General features: G+C 60.0%; 2 non-coding genes across 2 annotated transcripts; both read right to left on the bottom strand.

Annotated features, from left to right (window-relative positions):
* Positions 1-994: 994 nt before the first annotated feature.
* LOC131871302 (5S ribosomal RNA) lies at positions 995-1,113 on the bottom strand. Its single transcript, XR_009369560.1, has one exon. It is a non-coding gene; the product is annotated as a 5S ribosomal RNA (ribosomal RNA).
* A 5,917-nt stretch (positions 1,114-7,030) lies between these two features.
* Positions 7,031-7,149, bottom strand: LOC131871301 (5S ribosomal RNA). The gene has a single exon (XR_009369559.1). It is a non-coding gene; the product is annotated as a 5S ribosomal RNA (ribosomal RNA).
* Between the last annotated feature and the right edge of the window lie 8,544 nt (positions 7,150-15,693).

Here is a 15,693-nt window from a genome sequence, read left to right as displayed (position 1 = left end):
GCACACCTTGGCTGGGTTGCGCACCCTTTGTGCGCTCCAAGGTGCGCACGAAGTCGGAGCTCGGTTTGCCCCGGGTGCGCACCTTCGCCAGGGTGCGCACCTTGATGCGCACGCCTTGGCTGGGCTGCGCACCTTGGTGGGCGCCATGGTGCGCACCTTTCGTGCGCTCCAAGGTGCGCACGAAGTCGGAGCTCGGTTTGCCCCGGGTGCGCACCTTGGTGGGCGCCATGGTGCACTCCGAGGTGCCCAAGATTGGTGCGCACCAAGGAGCGCTCCGAAGTGCGCTCCAAGGTGCGCAGGTGCGCGCGAAGTCGAAAGTTGGGTTAATTGTCCGGTTTGCCTCGGGTGCGCACCTTGCGTGCACCTTCGCCAGGGTGGGCGCCTTGGTGCGCACACCTTGGCTGGGCTGCGCACCCGGGCGCGCACACCTTGGCACCCGCGTTTCCTTCATTTTAAATTTTTTTTTTTTACAATCTCTCAAGTGGGAAATTCTATAATCTCAACTTTTTTTGCCTTTTCAGGAAACTTTTGAATGGAGCGCATCATTGGTGCGCTCCGAAGTGTGCTCCAAGGTGCGCACCTCTGGTGTGCTCCAAAGCTCTCTCTAGCTGCGTGCACCTGCCCCGGCCGCGCACCCGGCCCCGCCCAGCTTCGCTCACCTGTCCCGGGCGTCTGGTGCGGAACCTTAGAGTAAGAAACATCACCGTGCACCTTGGCCAACGTGCGCGACTCGACCGAGCGCGCACTGGCCGAGGTGCACACCGATTTCACCTGGGTGCGCGCGCAGCACCTCGGGCGCACCGGGGTGCGCGCACAACGCCCGGGTTGCACCGTGGCCTGTGTGCTCGGGGCGCCTCGGGTGCGCGCTCGGTGTCGCCCCCGCGCGCGCGGTAGTGCGGGCAGCGCACCCCGGCCCGGCCCGGCCCCGACGAGAACGCAAACGGGCAAAAGGTTTATTCAAATAGCATTGCGACGCCCGGCGAAAAACTAAAAAAGGGTGCAACACCGGGACTTCCCGGGAGGTCACCCATCCCAGTACTACTCCGGCCCAAGCGCGCTTAACTGCGGAGTTCTGATGGGATCCGGTGCACTAACGCTGGTATGATCGCACCCGTTATGAGCTTGTCGCAGTGTGTACTTAGCAAACCGCGACCCACGTGCGAATCCACCCCGGCCACCCACCCCCGTCGAGGTGCACACCCTCCCTCGCGAAGTGCGCCCCGTTCGCCAAGTGTGAGCCCTGCCCGGGTGCGCGCACCTTGCTAGGGCGTCGGGTGTGCACCCGGCCCGGCCTACGTGCGTGCACCTGGACGGGGCGTCGTGTGCGTGCAGTGTCCCGTCTGCAACGCGGTGCCCACACACCACCTCGGGCGCAACGACCTGCGCTCACATGTGGGCCGAGTGCACCTTGGTGCATGTTCGGGGCGCCTCGGGTGCACGCTCGATCTTGCCCCGGTGCACCAAGGCGCTCGGTTTGCCCCGGGTGCGCACTTGGTGCAAGGTGGGCACCCAAAATAGGGATCAAGCACCAAAACACAAGTTTCGGGATGCAAAATGGGACCCAAGGACCACAAATGCGTTCCAAGACCCATGATGGGTCCACGAGAACAAAAATGTGTTCCGAGACTTAATAAACAAATATTGGGTTTTAGGAGAAGAAACATGCTCTGATGCCCAAAACGAGAATCGACCCCGAAAAGGCCACAGGCCAAAAGTGGGATGCGAGACAAAAAAAAATGGGACCCGAGGACCAAAATTGGGTTCCCAGGTCGAAGACAGGGCAACCGGACAAGAAACGACCTCTAAGGCTCGAAATGAGTCCCGACGACTAAAACTTGACAAGAAGCACCCATCAGGCACCCAACTCGACACCCATGGGATGCCGACCCACCCGGGCTTCCACCTAGCACACCTTGGCACCCACCCACCCTCGCACCCAACCTCGCACCCAACTTAGCACCTTTGAACCCACATTGGCACTCACCCTGACCCTGGCACCTTGGAACCCACATTGGCACTCACCTTGACCCTGGCACCCACCTTTGCACTCACCTTGGGACCCACCCTGGCTCCCACCTCGGCACCCACCCAGACACCCACCTTGGTTCCTTGGCACCCACCTTGGATCCTTGGCACCCACCCCGACACCCACCTTGGCACGCAACTTGGCTACTTGCCACCCACCTTGGCTCCTTGACGCCCACCCCGACAACCACCCCGTGACCTACCCTGGCTAGGGTTGGTGCACACCCACCCTGGTGCCCACCTTGGCACCCACCCCATGACCCACCTTGGCACGCACCTTAGTACCCACCCCGTTACCCACCCTAGGACCCACCCCGTGACCCACCTTGGCCAGGGTGGGTGCCTTGGTGCGCACAACTTGCCTGGGCTGCACACCAGGGCGGGCTCAAGATGGCACCCGCGTTCCGTTTTTTTCACTATCTTTCAAAACGGAAATTTTAAAATCTCGTATTTTTTTTTTTTTTGCCTTTTCTGGAAATTAGTGAAGGCAGCGCATCAAAGGTGCGCAATGCTGGTGCGAACCCGGGAGCGCTCCGATGTGTGCTCCAAGGTGCGGCGTGCACGAAGTCCGAGCCCGGCTTGCCCCGGGTGCGCACCTCGCGTGCACCTTCGCCGGGGTGAGCACCTTGGCTGGGTTGCGCGCCCTGGTGCGCACCAAGGAGCGCTCTGAAGTGTGCTCCAAGGTGCGGCGTGCACGAAGTCGGAGCTCGGTTTGCCCCGGGTGTGCACCTCGGGTGCGCACCTCGCGTGCACCTTCGCTGCGGTGGGCACCTTGGCTGGGTTGCGCGCCTTGGTGGGCACCATGCAGTGCACGAAGTCGGAGCCCGGTTTGCCCCGGGCGCGCACCTCCGCCAGGGTGGGCACCTTGGTGCGCACAACTTGCCTGGGCTGCGCACCAGGAAGGGCTCAAGATGGCACCCGCGTTCCGTTTTTTTCACTATCTTTCAGAACGGAAATTTTAAAATATCGTTTTTTTTTGCCTTTTCTGGAAATTAGTGAAGGCAGCGCATCAAAGGTGCGCAACGCTGGTGCGAACCTGGGAGCGCTCCGATGTGTGCTCCAAGGTGCGGCGTGCACGAAGTCGGAGCCCGGTTTGCCCCGGGTGCGCCCTGGTGGGCACCATGGTGCGCACCAAGGAGCGCTCCGAAGTGTGCTCCAAGGTGCGGCCTGCACGAAGTCGGAGCCCGGTTTGCCCCGGGCGTGCACCGCGGGTGGGCACCTTGGTGCGCATGCCTTGCCTGGGCTGCGCACCAGGGCGGGCTCAAGATGGCACCCGCGTTCCGTTTTTTTCACTATCTTTCAAAACGGAAATTTTAAAATCTCATTTTTTTTTGCCTTTTCTGGAAATTAGTGAAGGCAGCGCATCAAAGGTGCGCACCTCGCTGCCCACCACGGTGCGCAACGCCGGTGGGCACCCGGGAGTGCTTCGAAGTGTGCTCCAAGGTGCTGCGTGCACGTTGTCGGAGCCCGGTTTGCCCCGGGTGCGCACCTCGCGTGCACCTTCGTCGGGGTGGGCACCTTGGCTGGGTTTGCCCCGGCTGCGCTCCGAAGCGGGGTTATTGGAGCGCCGCCTCTTTTTTTGTCGGAGCGTTTGGTGGGGTTTCTCGCATTGGCTCTTCCCAGGCCCGGTTGCCACCCTGGCGCGCACGAAGTCGGAAGTAGGGTTAATTGCCCGGGTGCGCACCTTTGCCAGGGTGGGCACCTTACCTGGGCTGTGCACCAGGGCGGGCTCAAGATGGCACCCGCGTTCCGTTTTTTTCACTATCTTTCAAAACGGAAATTTTAAAATCTCCTCTTTTTTTTGCCTTTTCTGGAAATTAGTGAAGGCAGCGCATCAAAGGTGCGCACCTCGCTGCCCACCTTGGTGTGCTCTGAGGTGCGCACCCGGGAGCGCTACGAAGTGTGCTCCAAGGTGCGGCGTGCACGTTGTCGGAGCCCGGTTTGCCCCGGGTGCGCACCTCGCCTGCACCTTGGCCGGGGTGGGCACCCTGGCTGGGTTTGCCCAGGGTGCGCTCCGAAGCGGGGTTACTGGAGCGCCCCCTCTTTTTTTGTCAGAGCGTTTGGTGGGGTTTCTCGCATTGGCTCTTCCCAGGCCCGGTTGTTGGGTGCGCTCCCACCCTGGCGCGCGCGAAGTTGGAAGTTGGGTTAATTGCCCGGGCGCGCACCTTCGCCAGGGTGGGCACCTTGGTGCGCACACCTTGGCTGGGCTGCGCACCAGGGCGGGCTCAAGATGGCACCAGCATTCCCTTTTTCTCACTATCTTTCAAAACGGAAATTTTAAAATCTCGTTTTCTTTTGCCTTTTATGGAAATTAGTGAAGGCATCGCATCAAAGGTGCGCACCTCGCTGCCCACCTTGGTGTGCTCCGAGGTGCCCACCACGGTGCGCTCCGAGGTGCCCACCACGGTGCGCAACGCCGGTGCGAACCCGGGAGCGCCCCGATGTGTGCTCCAAGGTGCGGCGTGCACGAAGCCGGACCCCGGTTTGCCCCGGGTGCGCACCTCGCGTGCACCTTGGTGCGCACACCTTGGCTGGGTTGCGCGGCCTGGTGGGCACCATGGTGCGCACCAAGGAGCGCTCCAAAGTGTGCTCCAAGGTGCGGCGTGCACGAAGTCCTAGCCCGGTTTGCCCCGGGTGCGCACCTTCGCCGCGGTGGGCACCATGGCGTGCACGAAGTCGGAGCCCGGTTTGCCCCGGGTGCGCACCTCGCGTGCACCTTCGCCGGGGTGGGCACCTCGGCTGGGTTGCGCGCCCTGGTGCGCACCAAGGAGCGCTCCGAAGTGTGCTCCAAGGTGCGGCGTGCACGAAGTCGGAGCCCGGTTTGCCCCGGGTGCGCACCTTCGCCGCGGTGGGCACCCTGGTGCGCACCATGGCGTGCACGAAGTCGGAGCCCGGTTTGCCCCGGGTGCGCACCTCGCGTGCACCTTCGGCGGGGTTGCGCGCCCTGGTGCGCACCAAGGAGCGCTCCGAAGTGTGCTCCAAGGTGCGGCGTGCACGAAGTCGGAGCCCGGTTTGCCCCGGGTGCGCACCTCGCGTGCACCTTCGGCGGGGTTGCGCGCCCTGGTGGGCACCATGGTGCGCACCAAGGAGCGCTCCGAAGTGTGCTCCAAGGTGCGGCGTGCACGAAGTCGGAGCCCGGTTTGCCCCGGGTGCGCACCTCGCGTGCACCTTCGCCGCGGTGGGCACCATGGCGTGCACGAAGTCGGAGCCCGGTTTGCCCCGGGTGCGCACCTCGCGTGCACCTTCGCCGGGGTGGGCACCTCGGCTGGGTTGCGCGCCCTGGTGCGCACACTTCGGAGCGCTCCGAAGTGTGCTCCAAGGTGCGGCGTGCACGAAGTCGGAGCCCGGTTTGCCCCGGGTGCGCACCTCGCGTGCACCTTCGCCGCGGTGGGCACCATGGCGTGCACGAAGTCGGAGCCCGGTTTGCCCCGGGTGCGCACCCCGCGTGCACCTTCGCCGGGGTGGGCACCTCGGCTGGGTTGCGCGCCCTGGTGCGCACCAAGGAGCGCTCCGAAGTGTGCTCCAAGGTGCGGCGTGCACGAAGTCGGAGCCCGGTTTGCCCCGGGTGCGCACCTCGCGTGCACCTTCGCCGCGGTGGGCACCTTGGCTGGGTTGGGCACCATTGAGCGCTCCGAAGTGTGCTCCAAGGTGCGCACCATGGCCCTCCAAGGTGCGCAGCATGGCGTGCACGAAGTCGGAGCCCGGTTTGCCCCGGGTGCGCACCTCGCGTGCACCTTCGCCAGGGTGGGCACCTCGGTGCGCACACCTTCTCAATGTTTTCTTGCCTTTTCTGGAAATTGGTGAAGGCAGCGCATCAAAGGTGCGCACCTCGGTGTGCTCCGAGGTGCGAACCCGAGAGCGCTCCGAGGTGCCCACGAAGTCGAAAGTCGGGTTAATTGCATTGTTTTCCCCGGGTGCGCTCCGAGGTGCGCAACATCGGTGCGCACCAAGGAGGGCTCCGAAGTGTGCTCCAAGGTGCGCACGATTCGGAGCTCGGTTTGCCCGGGGTGCGCACACCTTGGCTGGGTTGCGCACCCTTTGTGCGCTCCAAGGTGCGCACGAAGTCGGAGCTCGGTTTGCCCCGGGTGCGCACCTTCGCCAGGGTGCGCACCTTGATGCGCACGCCTTGGCTGGGCTGCGCACCTTGGTGGGCGCCATGGTGCGCACCTTTCGTGCGCTCCAAGGTGCGCACGAAGTCGGAGCTCGGTTTGCCCCGGGTGCGCACCTTGGTGGGCGCCATGGTGCACTCCGAGGTGCCCAAGATTGGTGCGCACCAAGGAGCGCTCCGAAGTGCGCTCCAAGGTGCGCAGGTGCGCGCGAAGTCGAAAGTTGGGTTAATTGTCCGGTTTGCCTCGGGTGCGCACCTTGCGTGCACCTTCGCCAGGGTGGGCGCCTTGGTGCGCACACCTTGGCTGGGCTGCGCACCCGGGCGCGCACACCTTGGCACCCGCGTTTCCTTCATTTTAAATTTTTTTTTTTTACAATCTCTCAAGTGGGAAATTCTATAATCTCAACTTTTTTTGCCTTTTCAGGAAACTTTTGAATGGAGCGCATCATTGGTGCGCTCCGAAGTGTGCTCCAAGGTGCGCACCTCTGGTGTGCTCCAAAGCTCTCTCCAGCTGCGTGCACCTGCCCCGGCCGCGCACCCGGCCCCGCCCAGCTTCGCTCACCTGTCCCGGGCGTCTGGTGCGGAACCTTAGAGTAAGAAACATCACCGTGCACCTTGGCCAACGTGCGCGACTCGACCGAGCGCGCACTGGCCGAGGTGCACACCGATTTCACCTGGGTGCGCGCGCAGCACCTCGGGCGCACCGGGGTGCGCGCACAACGCCCGGGTTGCACCGTGGCCTGTGTGCTCGGGGCGCCTCGGGTGCGCGCTCGGTGTCGCCCCCGCGCGCGCGGTAGTGCGGGCAGCGCACCCCGGCCCGGCCCGGCCCCGACGAGAACGCAAACGGGCAAAAGGTTTATTCAAATAGCATTGCGACGCCCGGCGAAAAACTAAGAAAGGGTGCAACACCGGGACTTCCCGGGAGGTCACCCATCCCAGTACTACTCCGGCCCAAGCGCGCTTAACTGCGGAGTTCTGATGGGATCCGGTGCACTAACGCTGGTATGATCGCACCCGTTATGAGCTTGTCGCAGTGTGTACTTAGCAAACCGCGACCCACGTGCGAATCCACCCCGGCCACCCACCCCCGTCGAGGTGCACACCCTCCCTCGCGAAGTGCGCCCCGTTCGCCAAGTGTGAGCCCTGCCCGGGTGCGCGCACCTTGCTAGGGCGTCGGGTGTGCACCCGGCCCGGCCTACGTGCGTGCACCTGGACGGGGCGTCGTGTGCGTGCAGTGTCCCGTCTGCAACGCGGTGCCCACACACCACCTCGGGCGCAACGACCTGCGCTCACATGTGGGCCGAGTGCACCTTGGTGCATGTTCGGGGCGCCTCGGGTGCACGCTCGATCTTGCCCCGGTGCACCAAGGCGCTCGGTTTGCCCCGGGTGCGCACTTGGTGCAAGGTGGGCACCCAAAATAGGGATCAAGCACCAAAACACAAGTTTCGGGATGCAAAATGGGACCCAAGGACCACAAATGCGTTCCAAGACCCATGATGGGTCCACGAGAACAAAAATGTGTTCCGAGACTTAATAAACAAATATTGGGTTTTAGGAGAAGAAACATGCTCTGATGCCCAAAACGAGAATCGACCCCGAAAAGGCCACAGGCCAAAAGTGGGATGCGAGACAAAAAAAAATGGGACCCGAGGACCAAAATTGGGTTCCCAGGTCGAAGACAGGGCAACCGGACAAGAAACGACCTCTAAGGCTCGAAATGAGTCCCGACGACTAAAACTTGACAAGAAGCACCCATCAGGCACCCAACTCGACACCCATGGGATGCCGACCCACCCGGGCTTCCACCTAGCACACCTTGGCACCCACCCACCCTCGCACCCAACCTCGCACCCAACTTAGCACCTTTGAACCCACATTGGCACTCACCCTGACCCTGGCACCTTGGAACCCACATTGGCACTCACCTTGACCCTGGCACCCACCTTTGCACTCACCTTGGGACCCACCCTGGCTCCCACCTCGGCACCCACCCAGACACCCACCTTGGTTCCTTGGCACCCACCTTGGATCCTTGGCACCCACCCCGACACCCACCTTGGCACGCAACTTGGCTACTTGCCACCCACCTTGGCTCCTTGACGCCCACCCCGACAACCACCCCGTGACCTACCCTGGCTAGGGTTGGTGCACACCCACCCTGGTGCCCACCTTGGCACCCACCCCATGACCCACCTTGGCACGCACCTTAGTACCCACCCTGTTACCCACCCTAGGACCCACCCCGTGACCCACCTTGGCCAGGGTGGGTGCACCCACCCTGGTGCCCACCTTGGCACCCACCCATCCTAGCACCCAGCCTGTGACCGGGCTTGGAACCCAACCTTGCACCCGTCTTGGCCAGTGTGGGTGCGCACCCATCCTGGCACCCACGTTGTGACACACCCTTTAACCCACGCACCCTAGCAGCCACGTTGGCACCCACCTTGGAACACAACCTAGCAACTTGGCACCCACCCCGTGACCCACCTTGGCATCCACCATAGCAGTCGCCCACTTGGCACCCACCTTGGAACCCAAGTTGGCACCCACCTCGGCACCCACCTTGACACTTGTGGACCCACCTTGCCACTCACCCTAGCATCGACCCATCCTAGCACCCACCCTGGCACCTTTGCACCCTAGCACTCACCCATCCTAGCACCTAACCTGTGACCCACCTTGACACTCACCCTCGCACCCACCTTGGAACCCAACCTAGCACCCACCCACCCTGACACCAACCCTAGCACCTACCCACCCTTGCACCCACCCTGTGACCCATCTTGGCACCCACCCATCCTACCACTCAACCTATCACCCACCTTCTCACCCACCTTGGCATCCACCTTAGCACCCACCCACACTGGCACCTTGGCACCCACCTCGGGCAAGGTGGGTGCACACCCACCCTGACACCCAATTTAGAACCAACCGAGCATGTTACCCACCTTGGCACCCACATTGCAGCCCACCCTAGTACCCACCCTATGACCCACATTGGCATCCACACCCTAGCACCCAGGCACCTCGACACCCGCCTTGACACGCACCCTAGCACTAAACCTGTGACCCACCTTGGAACTCACCCTAGAACCCACCCACCCTGTGAACCACCTTGGCATCCACCTTAGCACCCACCCACCTTGGCACCCACTCTAGCACTCACCCATCCTAACACCCAACTTGTTACCCACCTTGGCACCCGCCCTCGCGTCCACCTTGAAACCCACCCTAGCACCCACCCACGCAGGAGCCCACCTTGGCACCCAACCTAACACCCACGCATCCTGGCACCCAACTTGTGACCCACCTTGGAACCCACCCTAGTACCCACCTTTGAACCCACTATATCACCAACCCACCTTGGCACCCACCCTATGACCCTCTTTGGAATCCACCCTAGCACGCACCCACCCTGGCACCCACCATGGAGCGCACCCTAGCACCCACCCACCTCGGCACGCACCTCAACACCCACCTTGGTGTGCGCACTGCGCCAACCTCTCAAAGACCCTATGTGGTGCGCTCCAAAGTGTACACCTTTGGTGCGCTCCAAGGTGCGCACCTTTGGTGCACACCGAGGTGCACACCAAAGTGTGCACCGAGGTGAGCACCAAAGTGCACTCCAAGGTGCACACCAAGGCGTGCACCTTTGGTGCGGTCAATGCAAACGAATTCGGAAGTTGGGGTCGATGTCCTAATCGCTGCTGCAGACTACACGTATGAGAATCGGACAAATAGCTTTATATAGGGGAGGTGTTGCGTTTGATGGGTCGACTCCCCTGGTTGTGTGCACTGCACCAACTTCAAAGACCCTGTCTTGTTTAAGAAGTCAAAAGTTGGGGTGGATGTCCTAATCATTGCTGCAGTCTACGCATGTATGAGAATCAGACAAATAGCTTATATAGGGGAGGTGTTGCATTCGGTGGGTTGACTCCCCTGGTTGTGCGCACTGCGCCAACCTCAAAGACCCCGCATAGCAGAAGAAGTCGGAAGTCGGATTTTGGTGAGCACCAAGGCGTGCACCTTTGGTGCGGTCAACGCAGACGAATTCAGAAGTTGGGGTGGATGTCCTAATCGTTGTTGCAGGCTACACATGTATGAGAATCAGACAAATAGCTTATATAGGGGAGGTGTTGGGTTTGATGGGTCAACTCCCTTGGTTGTGCGCATTACGCCAACCTCAAAGACCTTGTTTTCGTTAAGAAGTCAAAAGTTGGGGTCAATGTCCTAATGGCTCCTGTAGGCTACACATGTATGAGAATCGGACAAATAGCTTATATAGGGGAGGTGTTGGGTTTGATGGGTCGACTCCCCTGGTTGTGCGCATTACGTCAACCTCAAAGACCTTGTTTTCGTTAAGAAGTCAAAAGTTGGGGTCGATGTCCTAATTGCTCCTGTAGACTACACATGTATGAGAATCAGACAAATAGCTTATATAGGGGAGGTGTTGGGTTTGATGGGTTGACTCCCCTAGTTGTTCGCATTACACCAACCTCAAAGACCTTGTTTTCGTTTAGAAGCCGAAAGTTGGGGTCGATGTCCTAATTGCTCCTGCAGGCTACGCATGTATGAGAATCAGACAAATAGCTTATATAGGGGAGGTGTTGGGTTTGATGGGTCGACTCCCCTGGTTGTGCGCATTGCGCCAACCTCAAAGACCCTGCATTGCGGATGAAGTCGAAAGTCAGAGTTTGGTGTGCTACAAGGTGTGGTCGAAGGTGCTCACCTAGGTGTGCACCTTTGGAGCGCAGGAAAAGTGCCCTCCAAAAGTGCGCACCTTTGGAGTGCACAAAAGTGCCCTCCAAAAGTGCGCACCTTTGGAGCGCACAAAAGTGCCCTCCAAAAAGTGCCCTCCAAAAGTGCGCACCTTTGGAGCGCACAAAAGTGCCCTCCAAAAAGTGCCCTCCAAAAGTGCGCACCTTTGGAGTGCAGAAAAGTGCCCTCCAAAAAGTGCCCTCCAAAAGTGTGCACCTTTGGAGTGCACAAAAGTGCCCTCCAAAAGTGCGCACCTTTGGAGCGCAGAAAAGTGCCCTCCAAAAAGTGCCCTCCAAAAGTGCGCACCTTTGGAGCGCAGAAAAGTGCCCTCCAAAAAGTGCCCTCCAAAAGTGCGCACCTTTGGAGCGCAGAAAAGTGCCCTCCAAAAAGTGCCCTCCAAAAGTGCGCACCTTTGGAGCGCAGAAAAGTGCCCTCCAAAAAGTGCCCTCCAAAAGTGCGCACCTTTGGAGCGCACAAAAGTGCCCTCCAAAAAGTGCCCTCCAAAAGTGCGCACCTTTGGAGCGCACAAAAGTGCCCTCCAAAAGTGCGCACCTTTGGAGCGCACAAAAGTGCCCTCCAAAAGTGCGCACTTTTGGTGCGCACCAAGGCGCTGGTTCGGTCGTTGCAGGCGAGTTCGGAAGTTGGGGTCGATGTCCTGAGCGGAGGTGCAAACTACACAGGTGTCGGAATCGGACAAATAGCTTATATAGGGGAGGTGTATGCTTCGATGGGTCGACTCCCCAGGTTGAGCGCACCGCGCCAACCTCAAAGACCCTACGGTATGGATGAAGTCGGAAGTTGGGTCCGATGACCGATTCGATTAGTAGGTATGCTCATGAGGTCGGAATTTGGGTCCGATGACCTGCCATGTGCAGGAAGGCGAATGTTGGCACTGTGCGTTGCAAGGTGCACACCAAGGTGCTGGTGCGGTCTTTTTAGTCGAGTTCGGAAGTTGGGGTCGATGTCCTGATCGGAGGTGCAAGCTACACAGGTGTGGGAATCGGACAAATAGCTTATATAGGGGAGGTGTATGCTTCGTTGGGTCGACTCCCCGGGTTGAGCGCACCGCGCCAACCTCAAAGACCCTACGGTATGGATGAAGTCGGAAGTTGGGTCCGATGACCGATTCGATATGTAGGCATACTCGCGAGGTCGGAATTTGGGTCCGATGACCTGCCATGTGCAGGAAGGCGAATGTTGGCACTGTGCGTTGCAAGGTGCGCACCAAGGCGCTGGTTCGGTCGTTGCAGGCGAGTTCGGAAGTTGGGGTCGATGTCCTGATCGGAGGTGCAAACTACACAGGTGTGGGAATCGGACAAATAGCTTATATAGGGGAGGTGTATGCTTCGTTGGGTCGACTCCCCGGGTTGAGCGCACCGCGCCAACCTCAAAGACCCTACGGTATGGATGAAGTCGGAAGTTGTGTCCGATGACCGATTCGATATGTAGGCATACTCGCGAGGTCGGAATTTGGGTCCGATGACCTGCCATGTGCAGGAAGGCGAATGTTGGGACTGTGCGTCGCAAGGTGCGCACCAAGGCGCTGGTGCCGTCGTTGCAGTCGAGTTCGGAAGTTGGGGTCGATGTCCTGGTCAGAGGTGCAAACTACACAGGTGTGGGAATCGGACAAATAGCTTATATAGGGGAGGTGTATGCTTCGATGGGTCGACTCCCCGGGTTGAGCGCACCGCGCCAACCTCAAAGACCCTACAGTATGGATGAAGTCGGAAGTTGGGTCCGATGACCGATTCGATACGTAGGCATATTGGCGAGGTCTGAATTTGTGTCCGATGACCTGCCATGCACAGGAAGGCGGAATTTGGGTCCGATGACCGAGTTGATGGCGTGCCATGCGCAGAAAGGCGGAATTTGGGTCCGATGACCGAGTTGATGTTGATGGCCCGCCATGCACAGGAAGGCGGAATTTGGGTCCGATGACCGATTTGAAGGCGTGCCATGCGCAGAAAGGCGGAGTTTGGGTCCGATGACCGAGTTGATATTGATGGCCCGCCATGCGCAGGAAGGCGGAATTTGGGTCCGATGACCTGACATACGCATGGAGTCCGACTCGGGGGCCGATGTTCGATTCGATGACTTGCATTGTGGGTAAAGTCGGAAGTTGTGGTCTTTGACCCGATTCGATGACCAGACTTCGGCTGCTTGAGAATCGGACAAATAACTTATATAGGGGAGGTAGTGTTCTCGAGCATCCTCCCCCCGTGCCCGTTTATGTCGATTGATGCTGGTGCTCGACTGGTTGGAGCGCTCGGATGCAAAAATCTTGCACCAGGATTTATCGATTGTGATGGACACGGCAAGTCTCCTGATTGCTATGCAGGAGCTCATCGTGAATCTCTATGCGGCCTTGGTATGGACTCGACCTGCGGAATGGTTCGGCAATGGTAGTCGCTCCAACACGTCCTTGCAATGGCCACAGAGGTGATTCGACTAGAGCTCCAGTCTAGCTTTTGGGTTGCTTGGCGGACTGGTATAGCCGCGATCGAGTTCCGGCCATGAACGTTTTAGATAGCTCTTGGGCTTTCTGGGACGGAAGTCGGAAGTTTGGGCTGTTGTCCGATTTGATGACCATTCTTCGGATGTGTGAGAATCGGACAAATAACTTATATAGGGGACTGTGTTGTCTCACGCAGCCCCCTCCGTGCCCCTCTATCTCGACCGATGTTGGTGCTTGAAAGGGTTGGGATCGCTCGGATTTATAAACGTGCACCACCATTTGTCGAGTGTGAGGGACGCGGCAGGTCTCCTAAATGCTATACGGGCGCTCTCTGAGAATCTCTATCCGGCCTCGACACAGACTAGTCTTGCTGAATGGTTTGGCACTGGTAGTCGATCCAACACGTCGTTGTTGTGGCCGCCTAGGCGATTCGATTCGAGCCCCCGTCTAGCTTTTGGGTTGCTTGGCGGATTTTGCCCTATCCGCAAGTGAGCTCGGTCCCTAAACGTTCGAGAAACCCGATTGCTATGCGCCGACTCTCTTTCTTGCGAGCCTCCATCTAGCTTTTGGGTCTCTACGGAACGGAAGTCGGAATCTGGGACCGTTGTTTGATTCGACGAGGCAGACTACGGTTGTGCGAGAATCGGACAAATAACTTATATAGGGGAGGTGTTGACTGGAGCATTCTCCCCCGTGCCCCTCTAACTCGACCAATGCTGGCGCTCGAACGGTGGTAGCGCTCGGATTTTCGTTGAGCGCCAGCATTGGTCGATTTAGAGGGGCATGCGAGATTCCCGAATGCTATGCGAGGGCTCTAACGGAAATGTCTATTGGTTTCGGTATGGATGCAATTGCGAGTGGTTCGGCAAAGGTAGTCGTTCCGATGCGTCCATGTCGTGGCCAAATCGATAATTCGATTTGAGCCCTCGTATAGCATTTGGGTCTCTCGATGTGATTCCGCATTCCAGTCCCTTTGGGCACTGCTTGAGCCGCATCCCAGGGGGTTCCCTTCCCAATAATCTGCCTCGCAACCCGATTGCTATGCGGTGAGGCTCCTCGGCCGCCTCGGAACTATCTGTGTATCAGACGCATCGCGGGATAAGGGGTTGGCAACGGTAGTCGCCCCAAGCGCGTCCGATGCTTGGACCATTCCGAGGCGGCCCTGAAGCCTCTTCCGTCTAGCCGTTGGGTCCTTCTCGCCGCATCCCTTGCCTCGCACCCCGATTGCTATGCGGTGAGGCTCCTCGGCCGCCTTGGAACTATCTGTGTATCAGACGCATCGCGGGATAAGGGGTTGTCACTGGTAGTCGCCCCAAGCGCGTCCGATGCTTGGACCATTCCGAGGCGGCCCTGAAGCCTCTTCCGTCTAGCCGTTGGGTCCTTCTCGCCGCATCCCTCGACTCGCACCCCGATTGCTATGCGGTGAGGCTCCTCGGCCGCCTTGGAACTATCTGTGTATCGGACGCGTCGCGGGATAAGGGGTTGTCACTGGTAGTCGCCCCAAGCGCGTCCGATGCTTGGACCATTCCGAGGCGGCCCTGAAGCCTCTTCCGTCTAGCCGTTGGGTCCTTCTCGCCGCATCCCTCGCCTCGCACCCCGATTGCTATGCGGTGAGGCTCCTCGGCCGCCTTGGAACTATCTGTGTATCGGACGCGTCGCGGGATAAGGGGTTGTCACTGGTAGTCGCCCCAAGCGCGTGCGATGCATGGACCATTCCCAGGCGGCCCTGAAGCCTCTTCCGTCTAGCCGTTGGGTCCTTCTCGCCGCATCCCTCGCCTCGCACCCCGATTGCTATGCGGTGAGGCTCCTCGGCCGCCTTGGAACTATCTGTGTATCGGACGCGTCGCGGGATAAGGGGTTGTCACTGGTAGTCGCCCCAAGCGCGTCCGATGCTTGGACCATTCCGAGGCGGCCCTGAAGCCTCTTCCGTCTAGCCGTTGGGTCCTTCTCGCCGCATCCCTCGCCTCGCACCCCGATTGCTATGCGGTGAGGCTCCTCGGCCGCCTTGGAACTATCTGTGTATCGGACGCGTCGCGGGATAAGGGGTTGTCACTGGTAGTCGCCCCAAGCGCGTCCGATGCTTGGACCATTCCGAGGCGGCCCTGAAGCCTCTTCCGTCTAGCCGTTGGGTCCTTCTCGCCGCATCCCTCGCCTCGCACCCCGATTGCTATGCGGTGAGGCTCCTCGGCCGCCTTGGAACTATCTGTGTATCGGACGCGTCGCGGGATAAGGGGTTGTCACTGGTAGTCGCCCCAAGCGCGTCCGATGCTTGGACCATTCCGAGGCGGCCCTGAAGCCTCTTCCGTCTAGCCGTTGGGTCCTTCTCGCCGCATCCCTCGCCTCGCAC

The sequence above is a fragment of the Cryptomeria japonica genome, unplaced genomic scaffold (genome assembly GCF_030272615.1).
Source record: "Cryptomeria japonica unplaced genomic scaffold, Sugi_1.0 HiC_scaffold_391, whole genome shotgun sequence".
NCBI classification, from domain to species: Eukaryota; Viridiplantae; Streptophyta; class Pinopsida; order Cupressales; family Cupressaceae; genus Cryptomeria; species Cryptomeria japonica.
Note: the sequence above shows the minus strand (reverse complement) of the source record. Positions and strands in the feature narration are given on the sequence as shown.